Raw genomic sequence first — 13,778 nt, forward strand, 5'->3', positions numbered from 1 at the left:
TGTTGGTTGGTTGTTTTTTTTTCCGTTTCTCTACAAGCATCAGCACTGCAAGGCACTAGAGAGTTTCCTTCTGTGTAAGTGATTGTTTATTTCAGCTCCCGTGCCCTGTGGAAAGCCTGCCTAGTGAGTGACCATGTTATAAAAGAGGCTCACTCTGTTTTCAAATCAGTTAATGCATTATATCTCTCTCATGAAAGAGAGGAAATTAATTCTGTGAAAGGCTTTTTACCCTCCCATGTTAAAATAGCCAGTGTAGTAATGCATTTTGGGGTTGGTGCAAAGTAGAAGGGTGCCCAATTATGAGATTTATTTGCAGGAATTTGTCACTGGTGCCTGCAGTCAGGACATGTAAGGGACTGGCTGTTTAGGACAGGAAATAAGAACCATTATTTCTTGAAACTGAGGTTTGCAACTCACTAGCAATCACCTTTTTTATTCCAGGAAGCCTTTGGATTCACCACCCTCTGGCAGGCTAGATTTCATGGTCACTCTCATAGCGCCAAAAGAACATCTTTAATAACTTTAATAGACCATAAAGTGGAAATAGTGCAAGGCTGGATTCAGTCAGGATGGCAGGAACTGGGAAGGGTGTGTACTGGAGCAGAGCATTCTCATCGTCACAAAAACACGGCCACTCTGAATTTACACTGGAATGTTGCAAAGGAGTTCTCACAGCCTAAGAAATGCAGCGGCCACCAAGCAGGCAGGTCTGTACACCTTAACGGCAGCAGTGTGCAGGAACAGAGGAATAAAGCTTAAAAGCAATACAATCATGTTAGAGTGGCTGAATACAATCGTTATTGCCCAGTTTGAAAGGCAGAGCTAATCTGCCCAGCTGCAAATTGTTTTGATGAAGCCACACTGCTTTGAGGGAACTGCACCCTGCTGCACTGGTCTGTGGAGAGAAGTCCATAATCTGCCAGGTGAAGCTAAATTGGGTTAAGGTAATGGCATCTTCCTCACCATGAGCAAAATTACAGGCTGGATCAGGAAAGCATTTTTAAAGTTAGAGATAATTGAAAAGAACAATTTCAGGTTTGAATAAAGTGTAAAATAAGAAATATAAAATGCTCATTTGCCTTCTGTAGGAGCTGAACACTTTATGGTTCTTCAAGGTAATGGAAAAAGAAACAATGAGAACCAAAGTTCTCATTAACAATAATCAAAGAGAAGAATGAAGCTGTAAACTCTGAATAACTACTTCACAGACTTTATTTATAGAGGGGTGCAATTTAAAGCCACTACTGGTTTACGAAACAACATAGGCTCAAAATGAAACTCCAGCATATGAAAATCTTGTTGCCCATAGTTTTAAGAAAATAAAAAGAAATACCATGTACCAATGGTAGTTGTATATTGGTCGTGGTACCCACAGTTGGTCTCCAAGGTGACAGTGAAACAAGAGGTGGAGGAAAAAGCAAAGGAAGCAAGATTTTAAATTTCTTCATGTGCAACGTAAATTAAACATGTGAGTACTATACTACGAGAAAGGTTCTAAGTACTTTTAGGGGCCCTGGTGGCAGAACTAACCACTCTAGCTCTGTTTTTCAGTTTAGTACAATGTCACTGAAGTTCCTCGAGGTGGACAGCTTCAGAACCCACAGAAACTTCCAACACCAATTCTTGATTTACACATGCATGCGCTCTGCTTTTAGAAAGCAAGATAACCAAGAGTAAAATTTTGGATCTTTCATAACTAATGAATATAACAGTAGTCTTGAAACACGGCAATAGAATAAGATCTGTATTTGTTAAGTTTTAATAATTAATCCATTGACACAGCTAAAATGATGATAAGGGGAAAGGAACTGCTCGCCATTGTCACAAGACAGTGCCTCCAAAATTAAGAGTAAATTGTGATAAAGCCAAGAAGACAATCACAATGCAGAGACCATAACCACAATGATTTGAATTATTATCCCATATTTTCAAGTAGAACTTGTCTTCTCCATCAACTTGGGTGTTAAAACAAATGAGACAGAAGGAGCTGCTTTGGTAGCAGCCAGATTTTAAGTTGAAGTGACAATGAAGAAGACTCCAAAGTAAAAGTACCAGTTTACCCAGTAGCAGGAGGGGAAGAACAGGACCTGATCTCCTGAAATACACTGTGACAACAGAGTTGCTTACAGCAAAAGGGCAAGAGGACATCGCCGCTCCTTTCCTGTGTAAGCTTCTTGATTCACAAACTGTGCATTTCCAGAGAGATTTCTTTGCTATAAATGCCAAAGCAATGGAAAATTAGCCTCAAAGAGGGGCCGATATTAAAGACACAGCACTATGTTCTGTGTTTCTTCATTAACATGCTGGTTTTTGTTGATCCCATTCTTCAAGTATAACTTCCAGCAACAGACTGTGCAACACACCAATGAGAAACTTTACCCTTTACCTTTTTTTGGTCAGAGAAAAAATGGACTCCAGTTGTTCTTTTTTTGGTGTCCTTGGTATTCTAGCAACATGAAGCTGCTTGAAATGTGCTCCCTGTTAAGCCAGATAGCTCTGCTTGTATCAGTAGAACAAGAGGAAGCAGCTAGAGCTGGTGAGTCTGAGCTGAAGGTTTCTTCTGAGGGAGAGTTCAGGTTCTCCACGTCTGAGTAATACGGACAAGCATCTTCAAATCCAGTAAAAGATTGCATCTTTATTTTAAAATCATTAAGGCTAAGAAAAATGTCTGTGAGGATATGGTATTTGCATGGCTAGTTCTTTCATGTTCCACTAGAAAGAGATATGTTAAAGAGAATGGGAGTGCCTGAACAAGACTAATTCAGGCTCATTTGTTTTTGTCACTAGTACATGTATGTGTCAGTGGTTAGTGATTCATTTTTGAGGAAATGACTGGTAAATATCAGTCCAAATTACTGGAGGAAGTAGTGGATAGAGAGGAAGACAGCAATTTCTCATGTATTACAGGGTTGTAAAAGCAAGTTAATGTTAGGAGGATTTTGAGTGCTGGAACACAGAATGTCGCAAATGGGGTAATACTTGGTTTTATCTTATTAATAGAGAAATACTGAAAACATTCTAGAAATCTGTCAAATACCTCTACAGGAAAGTTAAAACTAGTCTGAAAAACACTCAGCTTTGCTTTCATTTCATATTAGTCATTGTGAGAACTGTCTTCCGAGATACTGAAGGTTTTATCATGGTTGACTACGTTACACTTAAAACCCTCAGGGTAGCACTACACTTACCTGTGCATAACCCGCAATCAAGTATGAAAAATAAATATTAAAGCACATTTTGGAATCCCTGAGGCCTTGTTTGAGTGGCTTATGCTGTCGACTTTGGTTTATATCATGTTTTAAATTTGGCAGACATATCAACAGCAACAGATACTTTATTTTTAGTTCAGACAAACCATTTTGTTTAACTATGGCTGGAAAAAGCCCCAAACAGCATGGCAGCACAGATTGCAGGTTGAGCTTTTTTCCTTCACAGAGCAATGTGAAACATTTTTATTTCAGGTCTAACATAGACCACAGCCTCTGCTCTTCATTTACAACATGGTACAAGCAAATGAGTAGAAGCAGAAGCGGGGAAAGACCACAGTAAATTGCTTTTGCCTTTTTATATGCTGACCCATGGCTATGGTCAGGAGAAAACAATATTCTCTAAAGAGATCTACAGGCTATTTCTTGGTTTTACATACTGAAACAGTGCAGAGCACTGTGGGAACTGTAAAACAAGGTAATGTGTAGTTAAAATAAAGTTAGACAGTGCCATAATGTATATGCTCAGGTGGTAATCATCAGTCTGGCATTTACTGCTGCCATGCCTGTGTGGTTTTTCATTAGGACACAACTGCCCACAGCGTAGCTGGAAACCTGGATAGCTCTGGCTTGTATTAAAGGATAACTCCTGAGAAACTGTGGGAGGTTTTACTGAGATCAGCTTCTGGCCTTACTCTTCTCTCACACCCAGTAAGTCTGACACATAACAGACATTCCTATTATCAGTGTAGGATAAGATTTAGGCTTGATCTCATTTAAATTTTATCAGCATGGCTGTTGATCAGCTGTTGTTATTCACACATCTATCCCAGTCCTAGAGTTATCTCTTTAACTGCTGTTGTACTGATGCCAGGGTATGCCAGTAGAAACATTTTATACCTGTGTAATTGGATCTACACTAAAGCGATTGAAATAATGATAAAGCCAAAAGCTGGTCTTGTCTGTGCTGGCAATTTTATGACAGAAATCTGTCTCTGTAGGCAGGGGTTCAGGCACACAAGTGACTACAAGAGCAATGCATGAAGGCACAGCATCAGCTAATCCATGGCAGCTCCTCCCTGCGTGCCCAGCCCTTGGGGACACAGGACAGGAGAGCGTTGCGAAGTTGAAGGTGATGGAGTCACCAGGCCCTTGCCACGGGCAGAGGGCACGGACTCGGCCACCTGCTTGGGTCAGATGATGGATTAACTTGTTAAGCTTCAATAACTTGTGAGTGACTCTGAGACCCCTCTCCATGATTCCAGCAATTCCAGTCACTGTGTGGAAATGCTGTGATGGAAGAGCAGATTTCTTCTAGTTGCCCTTACCCTACCTTTTCATTTATTCGAGGCACACAAAGAAAACTTATCAAAACCATGACAGCGACTCTTGTTCAGTAGCTCTCTTCTATACAGAATTAATGTAAAGAACACAAACATAAAAATTTATTCCTGACAAAGAATCCAAAAAATGTGTTCAAGATAGCAAAAGTTCAGTAACTGAAACAGAGGTGCTCTGAATGAATACAGAAATAAAGATCTCAGCTACCTGGAGGAGACAGGCACCATAACCCCTAACCCTGAGTTCTTTATTTGATGCTCTTGATAATGATAATGATGATAACAATGAAGATGAGGATAAATATCTCTGGATTATTTTATAACTTTATTCATGCAGATAAACTCTGAAACTGAAGCAGAGGCAACTTTTCAGGGTTGTGCCCAAGATCCATTCCTGGTCTGGACACAGAGCCTGTCTGACGCCCTATCAGACAATAAAATTATTCTTCCACTCAAATTATGACTCAATATGGTCTATATATTATTGGATATACATTATTTGATGGGATTGGATCAAATTATGTTTCTTCATTAACATAAAGCCAATATAATACATAAACATAAATAAAATTAAAAATATTTTGGGCTACATAGATTAATCAAACTTCACAGTATAACACAAAGGGTTATTTTGGTTCATGAGTTTACATGCTACAGAAAAATGAAAATATCTTCAAAAATATTAATGACCTAATTTGTGTTAACACCCTGAAAGTTTGTCGTCTTTAAAACTCATTTGTTCCTAAATGACTTTAAAATGTTTCCAGAGAAAACAAGTAAGAATATTAGCAAAAAACCCTAGCAGCATGTAATGCAAAATGTTTGTAGAAGTATGTTCTCTAGGATTGTATGCTTTAAATTCATAAAGATTTATGGGACTTGGACCATGTATGGGATTAATACTTTTTTGCCAGGAACTTGATTTCTAATTTCTTTGCCAAACACCACTGAACAACAGTGATGATTTATCCTGGCCCTCTGTAGTCCTGTTTCCATTTTTTAGTTCACTTTCAGAAGTTCATGAAATTTAGGGTGTTTTCGTGCCCAAGTTTTGCAATTTATACTGATACAGTTAAAGTGCCAAAATCTAATATTCATTGATTAATATTAGTTTAAAAACAGTTATAAGAGTTCAGGAGGGTGAAATCTCACTCACGTAAATCCTCCTTGTACCAGATCAACTACAGTTTTTATCACCATGACCACAGCCATAACTGCCATAGTAGTGCAACCAATTATATCTATTTTTAAACTGTGTATCTGAGACACTTAAGAAAATGTCACCTGTATATTTTTGGTCTCACTTTCTTTTCAAATAACAGGCATAAGTCACCATCTTTTGAAGTAAGGTCTGCCTCACCACTAAGTACCACAAGTACAAAGTTGCTTGCTTCTTTAAATTATATTTATTATGACATTCTGGAATGGAGTATACACAAAAATTTCACTGGATAAATGGGAATTTGAGACCTTTAGGCTATATTAATAGCTACTAGTTATGAAAAGTAATAACCATGTGTTGCAAAAAACCAACAAAATATTTTGTTGTCAATTGTCTTACTGTACATCTGCAAACTGCCACGGTCCAGTTCTGTGTATTAGTTCATTGTATTTCAATATTACTAGGAGTAAGCATAAGAACGATATTTAATCTGTTTTGGTTTTCCCTTCATATTCTTCAGTCTGAAAAATTACGTGAGCTAATAACTTGGTTTCAACATGGAAATGGCTTGGGATAGCAATTTTTTTTTTTTTTTTTTTTTTTTTTTCCCTAACAAGGATTTTCTTCCTTTAGCAACAAGAAAAATGCTATATAAAACTTGAATAAAATAAATTATCTTCTACTGCACTGAAATCTAGATTTTAAACCAAAAGCAAAGGAGCTGGCTGAACTGAACTAGGCTAAGCTGAACTAGACAAAGGTGCGTTAAGTCTTAAAAAACCGACTGATCAATGTATTTTAAGCTGGTTTTCATCTTTATTTATCTCTTGCTCTTTGCTCCAAAATTCCTGTGAGTATATAACCAGCACTGCCTTTGTGCTTTTTGACACTAATTGAGATAATTGAGAAATATCTTAATTTGGAGCCTTCTGAGGGCCGTTTCCCTGGGTGGTTTGTTGAGGTTGTTACGCGAGATCACGATTTGCGTTAGGCGGCTTGTGAGGTCAAAGCAGCCTCACAATAATCAGTAACTAGGCAGCGAAATTAAGTTGTAATGATGAAAAATATCGCGTGTTTTTTTCCTGTTAAACGCTACAAAGAACCATTTTTTGTAATTTTTAGTTGCGAAGCTGTTGGAGGCCGTGAGGGAGTAGCGCTGCCTGGGGCGCCCTCTAGCGGCGCTGCTGTGGGAAATGCAGCGAGCTCCGGGAACCGGGCCCGGCTCCTCATGGGAGAAACCCTGCGCTTCCAAAATAAAGGTTTTATAACGCCTGTGGGATTATCAACGCATTAAACAGGTTTGGTGAGCAGTGCGGTAAGATACTGTAGAACAAATACGGTTTTGAGAAATAGGTAGAGCATTTTCTGATGCGAGGAGCCTTCCTCCTTTGTGTTCCATTGAGAACCATGATGAGCCATGTTCATGGCTAGCTCAGTGAAGTGCTAACAACAGGCGTAGTTTTGATGAAAAAAACACGTACATGCAATTCCAGACTTTGAATGGCAAAAAGCCTTTTCAGGAAGGAGACTTAAGAGTCCACACGTAATAGCCAAAACTTAACTGAGTGAACATAATGCCCTACGATGTCAACCCAAACCCCAGGTAAGACTGACACGTTGGTCTGTACTGATACCTCAGTGCCCTCGTCAACAAACCATTCCATGACCCTGTTGTGGAAGGAAGGTCGGGAACGTTACGTAATCCTGTGAAAACCCTTATACTGAATGTTTTGTTATCTAAATTGAAGGAAAGGAATCCACATCCCGGTGGCATGAGATTCTGCATAACTCTCGTTCAAAAGAATTTTTAAATGAACAACTTCACTCACTGCTGAGATACAGCAATGCCTGGAATGGGAATTACTAACCCCTTGGCAACATTACACAGCTAGAAGCATCCATGCCCATTCTCTGCTATTACTTTGCCCCTGGCAGCAGATATTTGTTCAGCAAGTCCTGTCTTGCACTTGCATTGAATGCATAAAGTTCTTGATGGGGTCCAGGTCAGTGTTCTGTCTCAGAAACTCTGTTTTGCAAAGTAATTCCTCCATTCCCTAGCACATGAGGGAGTACATTCTTCAAAGTTAGGGTCAAAGGACTTTGAGACTATGGACATGAGTTCCTCTGTTTCTCTGGTGAGCAGTTTTGGTGCTCGTGTTACAGAGCATGGAAAGCCAGGGATCATAATTTCCTCCAAATCCCCCATCAGACTGATCTCTCTTTGGTTTTATATGGCCACCAGTACCATCGACATTAAGGTCATGACAAAAAGGATGCTAAAAGATATACTGTTTCTAAAGAGTAATGTTTTTCCCTTTTGCAAAATACAATATACTTAATAGCTTAAGAAATCCCAGTCTGATGATGATTTAAAAGCACTTCATTTCAACAAGTCTTTGCTCTCCCAGCAAGACAATACAAGTAAATCTAGGCATGCAACATACTCATAAAATCAATTCCATTTTTGAATGTGAAACTTTTGAGCTATATCAAGCGATATCTGCATGTGTTTTCATTCAAACATAACTTGAGCAGTATTTAAAGTATTTATATTACCTAAGTATTAATTTTCATATTAAATAAGAACCTGACAGGCACAGGAATTAAAAGATTTGCCAAAAGCCAGATAGAAGAGAGAAGCCTGGTAGAAAAGAAAGATGGGTCTTCTAAGATCCAGATTAGTACCTGATTTACTGCACTCCTGTTGTTCTCCAGCTACAGGTGTGGTCAGGGTAGGTATCCATCTGCTTTGTTTTTGCCCTACACAATCACAAGGAGAAAAATTCTGTACCTTGGCATGGCCACTTCTGTCATTTCTCCAGAAGAAACAGCTCTTTTCTACCCTGGTGGTCATAAATTCAAAATCTCAATCATGACTCTAGCTGATTATTCTTTAATTGCACACACAATTCAGCTGAAAGGGAATGAATAAAAACATATTTATTTAAGACCAACCAATATTTGAAGCCCTGTAATGAATATTAAATTGTATTAAATAATATTTATATGTTAAAATAGGTTAAACACGCCACTGAAGTAAGGAGGGGGGAGAAAAAAAAAAAGGATGTGGCTTTTTGTACTAGTAAGTAAAATATCCTGAAGGTTTATTTTTTTCTTTTACCGGAAATCACTTGTAATTGCATTAAGTTGGAAGGAAATTTATTTTTATTGTGGCAAGTAACAGAATAGCCTTTTAGTGCCTTTTGTTTGGAATATTTGAATAGATATGCAATCCTGTTAGTGTGCATCATTCTGAAATTTATAGCTTTCCAGTAGAAGCTAATTTAAAATAATGAAAAAAATATTGTTTATTCTAGCATTTTTGCATGTCTAGACTGCTTCTTAAACACAAGCTGTGCTGTAAAGTACAGCTAAAGACACAATATATTTCAGCTTTCTTAGTTTGTTTCTATTTTGCAAGACATAAATCCCTAGACACTCTTAAAGATGCAAAGAAGAGCACAGTGCAACTTGTTACGTTTACAAAATGTATTTAAATGAACAGTTTCTGCAGATTTCTATTACTCAGTTTGCTGTTATCAAGGACAGGTATTTCATTAATTCCTAGCTTGAAGACTTGGTCTGATTTTGATCTTATTTGAGTCACTTTAAGCTGCCACCTGTATTGTCATGGATATCATTGCTCCTGGCTCCAGCAGGGAGCTGGGACCACGAGTTCCCCCTGTCCTGCCTTGCACAGCCCCTGCCCTTTGGGTGTGCGTGCAGCAACTCTCAATGTGGAGTATAAAAATTAATGTGTTCTATACATAATTCATGGCATTTAAAAAACATTGTCACTTGACAGCTGAGCTGATAATAAAATTAGTTTGTTCTACCTCCCACTGTTAAGTACGAGACTTCCAGAGCTCCGTGTTTTAATGGTTCTGGCAACACCTCTGTGAGATGATAGCCACCACTGGTGCCTGGCTCTCCCTCAAAAATCTGTGTATTTAGAAATTGAGACCCTTCTAAAATTAATGCAGTCTAAGCTTCCTACATATCAGCAATAGGTGTACAATGTCTCCAGTCCTGGAATGAAAGGAGTAGGTTGTGTAGACACATGTGACAATTGTTCATCTTGAGTTGTGGCCATAGGGTTTCTTTTTTTATATATCTGTGTCATTTCTAGTTACTGTTGTATTTGATATAAAGTGATTTGACCTGAAGTTACGCCAGTTTCTTGGCCAAAAAATATTTCCACAAATAATTTAGAAAAAAGAAGATCAGCCACTGTAATTATAGAGCACTGCAAAAGGTGGGGCTCTGAGAGACTCCCTCTGTTTTTGTTCATTAGCAAATCCAAATACAGGATCAACTGGCATTGATGGAGCACAGTGCAACAGTGATAAACATTGCTCCAGAAAATGTAAAACTTGGAAATTTCCATTATTGAGAAGCAGAAGTAAAATCAGGGCTAGTGATTAAAAAACCGAGTGGGATTTATTTTACTTTTTCACTAAATGGGGATGAGGAAAAAAGGAGAGAAAGTAACTGTTGCTCACATATGTATATGGAGAATAAAAGTCATATTTGGGACTGAGGCAAAATCCTAGCAAAATATGTGGTACAATGTGGTTGCAATTTGTTTGCTGAGTTTTTCTGTTGTTCTGACAGCAAAGAAGAAACAAAGCAGAACTATGTGAGGCCTTCAGCAGAGAAAGACCTCCAACCTTATCTGTCAGGCTGGTGAAAGTAGTTCCTTTTTGTTCCCAGTCTCCATACAGCCCCCATTCCCAGTACCGAAGGGAAGGCTTGTGTCTCTTATTTTCGTGCATAGAGACACAAAAGTGAATTACAATCTTTCTTTGCAGCTGTCATCATGTGGTCTCTCAATGACTTATCTGGTGACCAAAGTAAGGCTACTCAAGCAATATATTTTACATGACCTTTGCAAAAATGCTGAGAATTCGTCCTACAAGCAGTGCATTTTTATTAACAGGTTTTTCCATGACTGTAAAGCCAGGAGTTGTATAATATCTATGAGGCTCTTACATTTTGAGAAGTTCATAAAAAAACTGGCATCTGTGGGAAGAAGAAGCACAATAATTGCAATCAGGGGAAGGCAGAGGCAGCCCCCTGCTCTGCAAGGCAGCAGCTCCCTGCAAGGCGCCCGGCCCCAAAGTCTCAGGGACCTGCTAGGACACAAATTGCTCTAAATCAGCCACGGTGCTTACAGCATCCTGAGGAATGAGCTCAAGGTGCTCTATGGAAACCATATTTCTGACAGTTTGTCTGGTAAGAGCAAGTTTTAAAAAGGGAGCAAGCCTGACCTTCACAGTGTGCAAAACTTTGGCTCTGGTCCTAGCTCTTTTCACATGTGAATAGTTCCTGTGGGGCCTCTTCATGTGCTCAGAGTAACAAACAATTTCAGGACTTAGACCTTGATCTGAATCAAGGGTAGCAGCAATACCTTCTGATGGACAGAAGTATTCTGTCCATAGCATTTTCTGCATGGGCAGAGTTAGTCTGACTTGGACTCTTCAGTTTCATGATGTAGCTGCTCTGGTTTGTAAAACATTCTTGCCCTTTTCCAGGGTTTCCCCCCAATATCTGTTAAATAAGCCACCTACTCCTTGCTCTTTTTGGGGTTTTTTTTAAATGAAATAAAAATTTTTACTAAATTTGACTTCTGCCTGTGCATTTCAAACACAGTTGAGGCAGCATGCTGGATCCATTGTAGCTTATTCTTAGACATCCCTTGGAAAGCAGGACAGGTCATCCCCCCCAGACATGCCACTCGCTTTCCTTTCTGGACTGGCTGATGCTATCGCAGTTGATTGCTCTTGCACAGGACAAACCATCCTGTAGGTCATTTTGTGTCCAAGCAATCCACAGAAATTCCTTCCCCAATTACCTCTTCTTAGTAAGGTGTAAAATACAGTTGCCCATTATTGCTACTTTAGAAATCCACTGTAACAGCAGCTCAGTGAAATGGATATTAACAGGATTGACAGCCAGTCCTCATCTGTATGCCACCATCGTGATGTAAACCAAACACACAGAGCTGCACTCTTCTTTTTTATTATCCTTTTGTAGTTTCTGTATGTCCCATTTTATTATAAAATGTTCAGAAATGTTGATAAATGAGTCTCGCTGACTGGTAGGTGCTACTCTCAGCAGTGTGGTGCACGGCAGCCAGGACACGAACTCTAATTTGTGGGTAATGCTCTGTTTGTACATAACGAGGCACCTCTGCCAACTTTATGTATGTGGGACAAAAATAATGAAGTCATAACTTCATTAAATTCACAGAATTTAGCATCCAGTAGAGTAAAATACAATGGGCATTTGGTTAGTCAGGCAACTGAAATACGATATGGAAATATGACCTAGAAGAAAAGGCATTACATCTGTTCTGGAGTATTTCAGCATGGTTAATGGCCATGCAATTGTTCATTCCGAGTCCATATTCAAAGAATCTCATTGAATATATGAGTTAACAGGTAAGATGGAGACAATTCACTGAATGACTGGGGATTTTCAGAAGCTGGTTTTAGAACTTGCTCATCCTCTCACTTATATACCTTTATTTCAGAGAAATTCTGGTGCTTAAACTATACTTAGCGATAAAAGTGAGGCATCACCTACACCTTGCTACAGTGAAGAAGGTAAAATAAGGCTTTCACAGACATTTTCGTACTATTTTTAAAGGACACATGAAAAATGTGTGCTGTTAGGGTAAGTGCAATGTCTTTTCTTCATCAGAAGAGTTTAAAACTGTCTTGTCACCAAGTACAGAAAAAATGCTCAGTTATTTACAAATAATTATTGTGTTCACTGAGAAGTGGCTACTGCAGGCATCTGGCAAAATACTGCAAATAATACAAGATACTCAAATTATTAAAATCAACACCACAAATTAACTATTAATTAAACTGTATTTTCACGCAAGCTGAACTCACCACCACAACCTCACTGTGCCTGCAACCAGACTGAGCTGACTATACACGGCCACCAGTCCCCACCCCCGGCTGCATCGACCCGGGCATCGCCCCCCGGGCGGACCCCCCGACCCCAACGCTGGCCCTCCCGGGGAGGGGGGGTCCGCCTCGGGCGGGACAGCCCGGCCCGACGGACACTGGAAACCGCCCGGGGGCGACCCGAGGCCGGCGCTGCTCCCCTCGGCAGCGGGTCCCCGCCGGCGGCTGCGTCCCCACCGCCGTTCTGGAGCCCCCCGATCGCGTCTCCCTCTTAAAAAGGAGCCGCCGAACCGTGCGGGACGCCCGCCCCACGCTGCCAACAGAGCCCCGCACACCCAACACCCCCCGAGCCCGGACATCCAACATCCCCCGAACCCGGGCACCCAACATCCCCCGAGCCCGGGCACCCAGCCGCGCCGCCGGGAAGGCTCCGCTCAGCTCCGGGCGCTGTCCCCCCGCCGCCCCCCGCTCGAAGCCTTTGCGCGGCGCCCGTTCCGCAGCGGGAGCACGGATCGGCCGGCGGCTGCTCCGCTCCCATCCCGGGCTGCGGCGGGGGCGGTCGGAGCGGGCACCGCCGCACTGCCGGGTTTGGAGGGCGGGCGGCGGACCCGGGGGTGGCGGCTCCTCCGCGGGCACGGGCGCTCTCCCAGCCGGGGCTAGGCCGAGGGACCGGGGGCTGATCCCTCATATCCCCCCTTGTTCCCCGCCGCGGCGCTTGTGCAGGCGGGGAGCCCGGCGGAGGGAAGCAGGAACGCACCGCCGGCGCTGAGCTACCCGGCCGCCCCGGGCTGCGAGCGCCGCGCCCCGCTCCGGTCTCGCTCCGGCCCTGAGTGCCGATTCTCCCCGCTTCTCCCCTGCCTTCTCCCCCGCCGGGCAGTACCGGAGGGCGGGGGGCGCCGGCGGGGACTGGGGCCGCCCCCCGGCGAGGCGGCGGAGCGGCCACGCCGCCGCTTTCGGGGGAATCTCCGAGAGGAGCGAGCAGGGCGGCTCCGGGAGGGGGAACCCCCCTCGGCCCGGCTATTCGCGTCCCCGGCGTCGCTCCTCCTCCTGGCGCTGATGTCAGCCGCGGGGAGGGCCGGCTGGCAGCGGCAGAGCGGGGCGCGGGCGGCCGCGGCAGAGCCGAGCCGGAGCCGCCGCCGCCGCCGCCGGG

The sequence above is a fragment of the Corvus kubaryi genome, unplaced genomic scaffold, assembly GCF_017639235.1.
Source record: "Corvus kubaryi isolate FWS band 111438036 unplaced genomic scaffold, C.kubaryi_AGA036_p1.0 37322, whole genome shotgun sequence".
Lineage (NCBI taxonomy): Eukaryota > Metazoa > Chordata > Aves > Passeriformes > Corvidae > Corvus > Corvus kubaryi.